The following is a 13,966-nucleotide window of genomic DNA, read 5'->3' on the forward strand; positions in this document are numbered from 1 at the left end:
CCTAAAAGCCCTCTAAAATCAACAGATCTCTTTATTGACTTTCATGGGGCAGCAAGGTTAAACAATCAAGGTTTATGCTCCAGGGGTGAGGTAAGTTTAGAAACTCAGATACAGTTAACACAAATATAACGTACAATAGGTGTATTTAGCAGTACATGTTCCATTGTGTAAACTACAACCCTGGCGTAGCTGAACAAGGTTTGATTTCCCACCCATGGGTGACACAGGTGAACTTAGTTCAATGCATCACTGCTGACTGTGAAAGACAGGTCATTGAAGTGAAACCTTTGCTTCTGGGTTACTAAAAGTCCCTAAACTGGGATCCAGGACACTGTGGTAGCAGAAACAAACCTATTTTGTTTTTCACAATTTCACTCACAAAAGCTATTAAGAAAAAAATAAACTTTTAACTAAAAACATTTATTGCAACAGGGTAGATCTGTTTCTCAGAACATCTAAAATAACCACACAGAATATAATAAAAAAACAGCAAGAATGCATGTAACAAACATCAAGAATAAAATGAACATTTCTAACATAGTAAAAATGTTGTTTAAAACCTAACACCCTAAAACCTGCTTCCATGCACATCAGCTGCTATATCTAAGTTATTGTCTGAATGACTTTACACTTTCACAGTTCTTGGAACAATAAGGTCAGATGGCGTGCATCAATGGCAGACATGACAATAATTATGCATACATTGGGAAAGGGTGACAACACAGTTTAACTAAGATGGAGTAGGGGCCTACTCAAAATGGAGTCAAACCATATTGGCTTTATGGCAGTTCCACTTTTACTATGAAAGGGTGCTTTTTATTATGAAAAAGGTGCTATTTATTAAAAGAAGCTGCAGATGTGGCAATTTTCCTCAGGCCCTGATCCTTTAAGAGGCCCAGTGGCATGCAATGACAAGATTGTTGGCATATGCAGCATGTTTCACAGTGTGGGTCACTGTAATCACAGCCCAAGGTTTGAAACAGGCCATGCCTACACTAACAAGCCATGCTTCCAGGTGACTGGGTGTGAGAGAACAGCACTCATTGGCCAGGAGACCCCATCTGTACACTTAAAATTTAAGTATCTTCTGCTGCTCTATCTGTGCCAATAGGACAGTGGTGGTGAGACGGCAGCGTCAGATCCCATAATTCTCTTCAAACCACCTGTGTTTATATCCTGTCAGGAAGTGCAGCATCACAGAGGCTGAGTGGACCTCCTGCTGTGGTGCAAGTGTTGCCTGTTGCAATTGTATAGCTGAGGTACACATTTTACAAATTTTAAAATGAAAATAAATATACTTTGGATTGTCAGACTGTAAACACATTAAATATAATCACTCCACTGGGTTGCCTTTATTAGTATTAGTGAACCACACCTCTTCCACCTACGTACCTTGACATTGTGATAACTAGACACTTGTCTCAGACTGATGTTGCATCATGTGCTATATCTATGTCATTGTCTGAAAGCTTTGACACTTTCACAGTTCTTGGTAAGATAAAGGCCCTCATTTCAATCTTGGCGGGCGGCAACCGCCGCCCGGCAAGTTGAAACCGCTGGGCGGCCGCCAATGCAGCCGCACTCCCACGGGGCCTATTTGGAGATCCCCGCTGGGCCGGCTGACGGAAACCTGGTTTCCCCCTGCTGGCCCAGCGGGGATCTCGGCCGCAACACGGGAGCCAGCTCCTAATGGAGCCGGCGGCGTTGCGGCTGTGCGACGGGTGCATTTGCACCCGTCACGCTTTTCACTGTCTGCATAGAAGACAATGAAAAGCTCCATGGGGCTGTGGCAGGGGCCCGCGACTCCCCTTTCCGCCAGCCTTTTCATGGCAGTTCAAACCGCCATGAAAAGGCTGGCAGGAGGGGGACTCGTAATCCCCTGGGACAAAAGTGGCGGGAAACCGCCAGTCCCGGCGGTGAGACTGCAGCGCTTTCGCCCAGTGAAGCACCGCCAGCCTGTTGGCGGTGCTTCCGACAAAACAGCCCTGGCAGTCAAAGACCGTCAGGGTTGTAATGACCCCCATAGTCAAATGACATGGACATCAATGACAGACACGACAATGATTATGTATAAATTGGTAAAGTGGCAACATGGCTTAACTAAGATGGAGTAGGGGCCTACTCAAAATGGAGTCAGACCATATTGGCTTTACGGCAGTTCCACTTTTATTATGGAAAGGGTGCTAGTAGGGCTATGGCGACCGGAATACCACATTTAAAGTTTGTAGCTGCATGGTGGCATTGTTTTCATAAATAGTTCTTGACGGTATGGCATGAGCTGCTTCAGTTAAAAAAATAGTAATAGTAGGTCCGCCCTGTGAGAGTGGCACAGCAGAATATTTATTGTATGAAGACAATTTTTCCTTAAAGAATAAGTATTTGGGCAACTGATATATATGCCTTCTATTACCAAATGTATTTGGAAAACATATGATCTTGTGTCATTTCACCATATTCTAACTATTTATCCCCTGTTTGATAATTCTGATAAATAATATTTGAACTATTTTGATTTTGCTACTTGGAAAGGGTCATCAGTGAAAACCCTGGGATTGCACCTGACTGAACCGACCGCCATATGCCTTTCTCTTTAGGCCAGACTTTATCTTCTACATCTTCTACCCACAGATATGATACATTTGCATGCTGAACCCACATCCAGCCAACCGTAACAACTTTGGTATTCACCATACAACCATTCACACCACACATCTAACACACAGCCCAACTTAATCACATATATGTCAATTGAACTTTGTTTACATCACCTGATATGTTTGAAATAAAAATACATTTTAAAATAATTCTGCCATTGATACTATGTGAATTTGAGAAATTGTTTGCTACACAACTTTGCATAATTTAGGTCCAGTTTTCCAGCGCAACTATCTCCAGATATTCTGAGATTATTCTTAAAAAATGGTTTAAAGAGCACTGCCAAGAGAGGGACTCGGTTACACCCACAAGTTGGTAGCTACAAGTACATGTTTTAAGTTGGCAGAAGCTGTGTGCTTCCACAAAAAAGTGCTTGTCTTCCTTGCAGCTGTGATCATTTTGTTTATTCATCCAGCTGCCTGAACCTCTATCAATATGCTTTTCCTTGCACTTTCAGTGACACACACATAACATTGCTCTGTTATTAAATAGTCTTAGATAACTAGATCATTTAAAAGTGGGATAAGGACAGCCATTAACTTTAGACCAGTGGTTCCCAACCATTTCACATTTGTGGACCCCACTTTATCATTAGTGGATTCCGGGGACCCAACTGAATCATTATTGGAATCCGGAGATCCCCTACTGTCATTATTGAAAGCTGGGGATATGACCTGTTAATATTATTTCATTTTCTAAGCAGTTATGGACCCCCTGAGGAGGCTTCACGGACACTTAGGGGTCCCCGGACCACAGGTTGGGAATCACTGCTTTAGACTTCAGCGCGCAGTTTTGTGTCTGAGACCCCAGAGCTCCACTAATCTACATGGAATTTAGGCCCATATTTATACTTTTTTAGCGCCGCATTCGTGTCGTTTTTTGACGCAAAATCGGCGCAAACTTTCCAAATGCAATTGCATTTTGGAAGTTTGCGCCGATTTTGCGTCAAAAAACGACGCAAATGCGGCGCTAAAAAAGTATAAATACGGGCCTTAAGGTGTGGCTTCACAGTGTAACTGCTGACTGATCTCATATGATTTAACAAAAAACAGCTTTCAGAGTGCTGCTGAGAGAGAATCTTTGGCTCCACCCACATGTTGGTTCCCCTGAGTATAAGATTTGAATGGCTGAAACTATGTGATTCCACTAAAATGCTTGCTTGTATTGCATGTTTTGACTTGTGGCAAAGTTTATACTCAGTACAGTAGGAGTGAGTTGGTTTTAGTGCCAATACAATGATCATGGGTACAGGCTCGATCTGTTGTTGAAACATTATGCTAAAGGCACTAGGCCTGAAGTACGTATTGTGAAAAGCTTATGTTAAAAGCAATAGGCATTTAAATGTGGATTGTTATTATACTATACTATGTTAATGCTTATAGAAGGGCATTTTGTTACATGGAGTCTCACAGATTACCACAGGAGGCAGTGGTTCTGGCGCTGTTCATCAAGTATGACAAACCATTCATGCAGATGGTTTGCTCTGTGAGAATCCTTAGTAGTCCATCCTAGGAGAGAGAGTATTTTGTTTACCAATCTGTAATATTGTAAACCATTTTTTTTTTTTACTGTGTATCTCATGGTTGCTTTGTGGTAAAGATTATGCTTACAACTATAGGCCTAAGTTGGTTATGGTGGCAATCGCAAGGCCTTATTGGAACACTGGAAGCATTAATTCAGTAGGTTTAGCTTATTGATTGTGAAAAGCATACATTAAAGTCAGAAAGCCTTTAAAAGTTAGTTGTTATCACATTTTGATGTTACATGTAATATCATAGATTACCGTTGAAGGCAAGGGTTTTGCCTTGACTACCCTCTTTGACAAACCCTAGGGGGCTTCACTGTGATGATTCTTGTGAAGCCCTGATTGAGAGTGGTTGTATATAGAGCTGTACTTTTCTACATATTTGTAGTTTTATATGTGATTGCATGATGTTTGTCAGTTTATGAACACTTGAATGGGCTATTGTTGGGTAAAGTGTAAAGCCAATGTTAAAGGGGGAAGGGTTAATTGGTTTATTAGAAAGCTTCATGCCAGATTTTATAGGTTTGATCTGGTTATTATGAAACATTACAGCAACGTTATAGCAATTCCGGTGTTGTGGAAAGAACGCGCTAAAGGCAATATTCTTTTAAGGATGTATTGTTAGTAAACTATGCTAAAGCCAGTAGGCAGCTATTTGTTTGGATGGGATTTCTAATATTACAGTAATAGGCAAGTGTTTCGGTGTTGGTGATTCACCCGAGCAAACTATGGCAATAGAAGATGTGCACTTCATTTGTCCTTTTAGGATCTTTTAGGGCAGTATAGTATTTTGATTTGCCAACTGTAATTTTGTGGACATTCGTAATTTCATGGCTATGTGCCAGATGGTTGCCTTGTGGAAAACTTACACCCAGTATATTGGTCTTGAGTTGGTTATGGTGACAAGCTAGTGATAATAGCTAGAGGCTCTCTGGGAAAAGTAAAGTCAGGTTCCTTAGGTGTGATCTGTTTATTATGAACATTTACAACAGAGCAAGTAGGCCTTACTTACTAATTGTGAGAAGCATGTGCTAAAGACACTATTCTTTTAAGAGTGAATTGTTATTACAGTTTGATAAAGTCTGTAGGCAGGTACTTTGTTACATGAAATCTCACAGATTACTGTAGTAGGCAAGGGTTTTGGTGCTGGTACACATCTGAACAAACCACAATTTGGTCTACAGTAATCCTTAGAAGACTCTTATTAGTAGGGATTTTATATTGTTTTGACAACTGTAGTTTGTCCATACTCTTAGCTTTATTACTGTATACCTGATGGTTGCTTTGTGGGAAGGTTTCTGAACCACCACAGTAGGTCTATGTTGTTTCTGGTGGCAAGCCAATGATAAAGGTTAAAGGGATGATTACTTATAATAAACAGTTAGTTAAAGAAAGTACACCTGACATATTGGTTGTGAAAAGCATATGTTAAAGTCAATAGGCATTTAGGAGGTAAATTGTTATTACCCTGTATAAAAGCCTATTGATAGATATTTCTTTAGATGAAATGTCACAAATTGTATTTATAGGGGATGATTTAAGTGTTGATAACTGCCTCTGACAAACCTTGGGGAGAAAAGATTTGCAATATATTAATTCTTGCTCAAATCTATTCTTAGCTGTTTTCCAACATCTTGAAATACAAAGCAAAAAATATTAACTAATATATACATACAAATATTTAATTATATATTCTATTTATATAGATAAATAGAGGGCCTTTGGGTCAGCTCTGTTCTGCCACAGGTCTGTCTGTCATTTGCGCTCTACTTTAATCCATGACTGAAAACTGCCTGCAAACTGCCTGGAGTAATGGTTCAGTCCACATTAGTCTTTAGCTCTTTTGTCCTGTGACTGAAGGCATTTTCTGATTACGTGTGCATCCACCTGAAAATAAGTGTGCTTCAGTGTCAGGACTGGTTGGAAAGTCCTTTAGTTTTGAATTCTAATTTTCCCCTTTCATTTCTTTGTTTCTTCTCTTTTTATTTTTATGTTTCATAAGAGGATACTCCAGCTCTCAGGCAGTGCTAATGGGTCACTTGCTTGTCACTCATTTCATCTGCGGCATTGCGCATCCCACATGGCCACTTCCTCTAAACCATGAGACCATTGTGGAATGCTATTATTCATAGTGTATCATTGCTTTACCATTAGAAAATGGCCGAGTGTGGCGGATATGATGGAACTTTAAAACAATTATAGACTATTAACAATATCTTTGCAAAATGGACAGACACTGCTATGTTTAGTTTTGTTATTGCAAGCATGTGCCTGTTGCGGTTTGACAGCAGCATGTTTTTTTTTTCTACTTGCATTCTTCTGATTTATCTAATTTTAATAAACCAATCAGTCAGTGGAGGTATGAGTGCTTAAGCCCACCACCAATAGCACAAAAGGCATTTCATTCATCAGCCAGACCTATTGGCATTGCTAATGTTTGTTATTAAATGTCATGCACTTTTTATTATTGTGCAGTGTGTGCAATTTAAAGAGAATTAATAAAGAGGAGGCAAAAAGGAGGCCTCTAGAGTTTCTGTGAGATCCAATGAGCCATATATTTCCAATTTCCTACTGCCAGAATATTAGAACAGTACTTCCAGAAGCAGGGAAATGGTAAGTATGATGCTCATCATGGTGATAGCTGTGTTGCCCCACTGCCAATCATGATTAATGGCAGCTTCACATTGGACATAGAGCACTGTGCCAATCCTTACATACATTCAAGTGGCTGATCTTCATGAGCCAAGATTGAACACCCCTAGCTATTGGAATGGCCGGAGTACTGACTTGAGTGCATGATCAACAGAAGGAGCTGCAGGTGTGGCAATGTTCCCCTGGCTTTCAGAAGCATGCAATGATGAGGTTGTTGCCATATGCAGCATGTTTCACTGTGTGGGTCGCTGTAATCATAGCCCAAGCTATGAAACAGGTCATGCCTCACTGACAAACCATACTTCCAGCTGACTAGTTGTGAGACAACAGCACTAATTGGGCTGGAAACCCCATGCTGCACACTTTAAAGTCAAGTATCTTCTGCTGCTCTATCTGTGTCAATAGGACAGTGGTGGTGAGATGGCAGTCGCCAGATCCAATAATTCTCTTCAAACCACCTGTGTTTACATCCTGTCAGGAAGTGCAGCACTACAGAGGCTGAGTAAAACAGCTTTTAGCTCAGCCTGGACCTCCCGCGTTGTCTGTTGCAACTTTATTTACAGCTGAGGTACGCATTTCAAAATGAAAATAAATATACTTTGGATTGTTTCACTTTAGACGCATTAAAAATTATCACTACACTGGGTTGCCTTTATTAGTATTAGTGAACCACACCTCTTCCACCCTGATGATTTTATTAATGACTCAAGTGGCAAGTCTCTTATCTTGTGCCACATAAATAAACCTTGATTGTTATAGATGGAGCAACATTATGGCTTAGTGAACTATATATGAGATGTTTTTGTACAGTGCACACCCTGATCTGAATTATTTCAAGGTCTCAAAAGGTGTGAGTACGTACAAATAGGCACAGTGAAGAAAAGTAGTTGTCCACGGTCCCACAGTTTGGTTAGGTTAAGAAGCCAGGGTTTTTAAAAAAAATCATTTTATTTAAAATTTCCAAAGGTAAAACAATACAACAAGAGTAAACGGCTTCATGAACCAGGATATTACATTAAAAAATAAAAATTCGTTGGGTGTTATAATTGGAATGAGAAGCGTTTCTATTACATATCTTGTTACATAGCATACAGAAAGACAAGACAACATCATGGAGTGCATTTGGGGGGGGGCACTACATTATCAAATTGTTTGATAGTACCAGCAATGGAGCATCAAAGCAAAGAATCACACATAACTTTTGAACAACAAGGATACGGATAATTGTGTCATCAGGTATTTCTGAAAGGAGCCCCACGTATGTTTGTGTCTGGGTGGTGGGAGCATTGAATAGTATACTGTTAGCTGTTTCTGACAATGTGTGACGTCAAGTAACCATTCTTGAACAGTGGACAGTCTTCTCCAGCTCTAAGAGCATGCCACCCTTCGTTTAGCATGAAGTAGCATCACAGCCAGAAGACCTTTATTTCCGGCTGGAATTTCCATTTTAAGACCTAGCAGTGCCAACCCAGGCGAGGGATGTTAAAACAAATGCGTGATTTGTTAAAGGGTAGAGAAAGCAGCCTGTCAGTAATCTAGTATTGGGGGACACTACCAGGCAAGATGCATGGAATCAGCTCCCTCCCCGTGACATCTGGCGCATTGATCATGAGCCCATAGCTTGTACTTGTGCAGTTTAGCTGGAGCATAGTGTGGCTGGTGTAAGAGCTGAAAGTGTATGAGGCATCGAAAAAAAACGCCACTGTCTCCTCAGATGGCTGTAACTGATGCAGAAGGGCAAATAGTGTCCTCAAATTCTGTGAAGTAGAAGAGGTAGAGATAAAACCAGCTTGATCAGGCAAAATGAGATTGGGAAGTAATAGGGTCAACCGATTGGCCAGCACTTTCGCTAAGATTTTAGTGTCAGTGTTTATAAGGAATAGTCTGGAGACTCTGGGGTTTGTCGGGTTTTAAGAGTGTTATTAGAATACTTTTTTAAGAGAAGGGAACAAAATACGAGTATTCAGGGATTCCTCATAAATTTGCATTAGTCGGTGGCAAGAAGGGCTGAATAGGCTTAATAAAACTCAGAAGGGAGGCCGTTGCCTCCTGGGGCCTTACAGGTGGATAACCAGTTAATGGCTGCTGTAATCTCATCTAGGGTTATAAACTCCGCCCAGAAGGTTCTATAAGCCACCTCCAGCCAGGCTAGGGTAAGCCGGCAAATGTAGGCAGAATGTCTACTGGAGTTTGCATATGGTAAGAAGAGTATAATTGCTCATAGTATGAGGCAAATTCTCCTAATTGGGTTAATTGGGTAACAAACGGGGGACCGCTCATTTGTCACACCACCCTTGCAAATGTACAGCCAGGTTTATCCCCTTCGCCATACGTACATGTGGTGTTGTATTTATGTGAGTGTTTACGCTGTTTATCTGCCATTTCATTATATTCCACCAGGGTAGTCTGGAGGTCTGCCGCAAGATGCCCCCTCAGTGGCCAGCTCCAAGTATCTTTGGACATAGAGAATTGCTTAGAAATGCACATCCCTCTGATGTACACTTTAAAAGTTTTGCATAGTGCTAAAAAAGTCAGTTATGTCTCCTAGCTGAACACTGGGTCCAACAGGGCCTGAAGTATAGGCTCAACGCAAAGGCAACATGTCTAGAGGCTGGGAGAGGCAAGATAAGGACCAGTGGAGAGTGATCTGACAAGGTTTTGGGCAGACGCATTTCCAGAGTGCCCAACAAGCAATCCAGTCACGCCCAGGATTCATGGACAGTTGAAAGATGTGTGCCTTCCCATAGCGCATGGTAACATACACTCCAGCGGGCCAACAGATTGTTAACTTTCATGAGATCTTGAAGCACGCTAGCCACAGCCTCACAAGTGTGAGTCTCAGGATTTGAGCAGTCCATTGCACAATCAAGGAAGAGGTTGAAATCACCGGCCCATATAGTGCTGCCAGGAGATAAACAAAAACATTACTTCCAGACAGTCCAGACAAAGGGCCTCATTTAGGTAATGACGGAGGGGAATACTCCTTCACAAATGTGATGGATAACCCATCCGCTGTATTATGATCCTATTATCTCCTATGTGGATTGTAATATGGCGGATGGGATGTCCGTCACGTTTGTGACAGAGTATTCCTTCCTCCAAGACCTAAATCAGGCCCAAATCGCGATCATCAGCATTAGGCTCATAGGTATTGATAATAGTAAGGTGTTTCCCATAGATTATCAGTTGCAAGATGACATACCTACCTTGTGGATCAGTTAACTTTGCTGATATGTGCACTGGGGGCGGGGCTTTTCTCACTAGCAACACCACCCTCCTAGCATAAGTTGAGTAACTCAAGTATACTGGTTGGGCAGTCCAGCCGCCGGCAAAAGTAGTCTGAGGGTTAGGGTGTGTCTCTTGCAGTAAGGTGATGTGGATGTCATGTCACTTTAAAGAAAGCAAAACCTGTCTCTTTTTACTGGGCTGGCTTAGCCTTTGTATGGTCCAGGTAATGAGATTAACGGGAACAGTCTTAGCTGCAGAGGCTGGCACGACTAGGTACAAGATATAGGGCACAGAGGGATCTATATGAAACAAAATCCCTAGACGGCTTCAAAAAGTGCTTCCTGCTCTCACCCAAGTTTTCACCCCAACTTGAAAAGGTAGATATTGGTTCAGCAGCCAATTGACAAAAACACTGAAATAATGAAAAAAACAACCACCATAATCCTCCACCCCCTGCCTACACCCTCCCCCTCCCAAACTGATCACCTCAGGCATCAGTGGATGTCCTTATGTTAATAGCAGCAAGAGCAAAAAGAGCAGACAATTAATATGAGTCAAGAAGAATCAATCTCACCGTACAATGCACATCCGACCGCTAAGCCATAGAAAACCAACATTAAGGAACAGCTAGCATAATTAATCACAATCAGAGACCTGAAAGACATAGGATAACAATTGAATCATCAATGTGGCATATAGTGTAATAAGCAGGCAAAAGAAAAGTTAGCACTTGAAGGCCAGCAAGCAGAGCCAGACTGAGCAATGTTGAATGGGCCCTACCACAGTTTATGGTCCATAGTGTGGCGGTTGCCACCACGTTTCCTGATATTTGCAACTCGTCTCCGCTAAAATGGTGTGTACCGCTGGTAGTCGAGAGATGTGGTCTAGTGTTTCTAGACGGCTTGGTGGGCCACACCCTCCAACCTCACTGATTGGCACGTTATGGCTCATGAGACAGATTTTAGACACGATTTGGAGCCGCCACACTTTGCAAGTGGTTAAAGGAATTTGCTGAGCATTTGTGTTCTCGTTTTTATGCTGACTTCAGTTACTACATTTCCTGTCTTGGGTAAATACCATTTCATGATTGTTACATCAGCTACTCACTTTAGTGGTTGGAGTTTACCTACCCCTGTAAATCTAGAACAACATTAACCAATTTGATTATCCTGTTAAGGTGCATTTAATCATAGCAAGCGGAAAAGGAACTTACCGTCCTTGGTGAGTTCATAGACTTTTCATGTCCTGGTATTCCATTTCCTCATCACTGTTGCTTGCGGTTGTTGGAAGAAACCTAAATGGAAGAAAGAAACAATAAAGGCACCTTGTGTGTATATACCTGTATATGTGTGTCTGTCAGAGAAGGATTCTCTTTGGAGAAGACAACGCTAAGCTAGAATATTATGAACTTTTGAATGAACCTAATTTTGTAACATTGTCATGGGGTAAATGGTTACTCTGTGGTATATGGGAACGATTCCTTCCCCGCAAAAAGACTCATTTTAAGGTAGAATTCAAAATATGAGAAAAGGGGTCAACAGAAAGGGCATATTACATATGTATGTATTTCACGACAATTAACCCTGCCTTTTATCCCTTTAGGGTTCTCGCTCTGTAGGAACCTGAGTCTAGTTTAGTGTGAGGGCATTGTTTATTGGCGTGGGTTTGTTAGCAGAGATTAAAGGAACTTTGAGTAAGGATATTTGTAGAGATAGTTGTGGTGTGACCTCTAGATATTTGATATCCTTCCAGTTAGGGAAAAATCTAATAGACTTAACTCTGTTTCTCCTTTTAGATTACTGAGACCTTAGAGGAGAGCCTGTGGGAGATCCTTGGAAGGACAGCACAGACTTTTCTCTATCCAATTTCCTTTTACCCCGGAGACTATTGTGATTACAGAGAGTGATATATATATTCTCTTGGTTAAAGCAGGGTTTGTGGAGATCCGGTAACAGTTGCTTCTGGAAGACATGTCTCACCCCCACAGAATCAAACCTCAGGCTACTATTAAAGGGAGGTTGAGCCCCTGGTGTGACACATAAGTGTAAGCCACCGACATCCCAGCACACCAGCAGCTACAAGACCACAATGATCAATGGGTCAGAGGATTGATATTTTTCAGGGATCTGAACCCATCATGTCTGACAGATCAGTGTCACTGCCAGGTGCAGATGACTGAGTGCTGTGGCAACATCTGGTGTGTGGTCCATAGGCATTCTTGATGCCATGAAGAGCTTCGCTGGGGAACTCAATAGCTGTTTTCCTCTTTAGTAGACAGTGAAGTCTAGAGGGATTTAACATAGCACAGGACTTGTTTTGCTCTCAGAAGAGGAGTTTCACTTTATAGAATGCCCGCCAGGCTTCCTGCATTTGAGTGGTAAAATCAGGGTAAATAGAAATTTTGGGCCCTTAATAAGTCAGTGTGCCCTTTTCTCAAGTGCGCCCTAGTACCATATCGCAATTCTGGTAATTAGGAAACTTAGCAATGATAGGACATTGTGGTGCACCAGGCTTTGGGCGGCACCCAAGGGCTCAACGAGCGTGCTCTATCACAAAGCATTTTGAAAATGAGTTAGCCACAAATAATTCACCTAAAAACTGTGCTACAAATTACTCCATCCGTTTGGTGTTGGTGGACTCAGGGATGCCCACCAGATGCAGGTTATTTATCTGAGAGCGGGCTTCCAGGTCTTCATTCTTTGTAGCTATATTTGAAAGTTCAGCACGCATTCTCTGATGATCAGTGGCCAGGGTTGCATGTACTATCTCCAAGGAGGCAAGGCGCCAATCAGTGCTGGTAGCTCCTGCCTCCAGCTTAATAGGTAGCTCTCCAACCAGTTGAGCTGGTCCGTCAAATTATACATTTTGTAATCAATGCACTACAAAGTAGCATTCTTCTGTAGTAGTAGGCTATGAGTATCTGGCTCAGAAGAAAGCATCCTTAGGGCCTCCAGCAGGTTTGCAAACTCATCTGTTTTGCGTGAGACATCATTACAGGGCTCAAAGCCCAACTTGGACTGCTAAGGGTAATTTTTCACCCATAACAAAAACATCCAACAGGAATCCGCTTTAGCCTATGCAGTGTTGTCAAGCTGTGCAAGACAAACCGGCTGGAGGTAACTGATGACAGTGATTGCCACCCCACCCTGAGCACAGTTACCAAGTAGTAAAAGGAAGTGTCAGCCAAATAAGTTCACACAAGTGAACAGGCAGGAAGAACTACTCACACAGTGATAGTGTAGGTCGCAATGCCACCAATAAGTATAGAGATCTGACAGCAGATGATCCTGAAACCCAGCACAGATGCACTAAATCAGTAAGGGTGATACCAGGTGGCCACACTGTCCTGACCTCACCGTCTCCACACGCTGACCCAGGGGCTATGATTGGTTGACTGCTCTTTCACCTCTGGGCATCAGTGCAATTCAGCATGGGCAATTAGGAGAAAAATATCCCACCGGGAAGGGGCTCTCCCCAGCTCAGAGTCAAGGGGTGCCATGTGAGGAACGTAGTCCAGCTTCTTTGGAGGAAGGCAGTGTGTCAGTATGAAGCACAAGAGATCCATGTAGGAAGCCAGAGCACAGGAGGTTCCCCCACAGCCGCAGGTGGTTCAGCAACAACTCCTAGGGAGCATAAACACATTGAGGGCTCTCCATTGCCACAGGACAGTGGTGAGCATACTCGAGTGCTAAAGCTCCCATAATCTACACTGCTGAGGGAACTCATCAAGAGAACAAGGTAATGTGCCCCACCACAGCGAGGAGCCCAAAGTCCTGTTATAGCTGGCCTGTTACAGAGAGGATCTGACCAATGATCTAGCCCACCACCTACCTGTGCACAGCGACAGTCTAGGTGATCCTCTGCTGCCCCTACGCCAGTGGTTATTCGCACCCGCCTAGTGCTCCA

Source organism: Pleurodeles waltl, chromosome 1_1 (assembly GCF_031143425.1).
Source record: "Pleurodeles waltl isolate 20211129_DDA chromosome 1_1, aPleWal1.hap1.20221129, whole genome shotgun sequence".
In the NCBI taxonomy this organism is placed as follows: Eukaryota; Metazoa; Chordata; class Amphibia; order Caudata; family Salamandridae; genus Pleurodeles; species Pleurodeles waltl.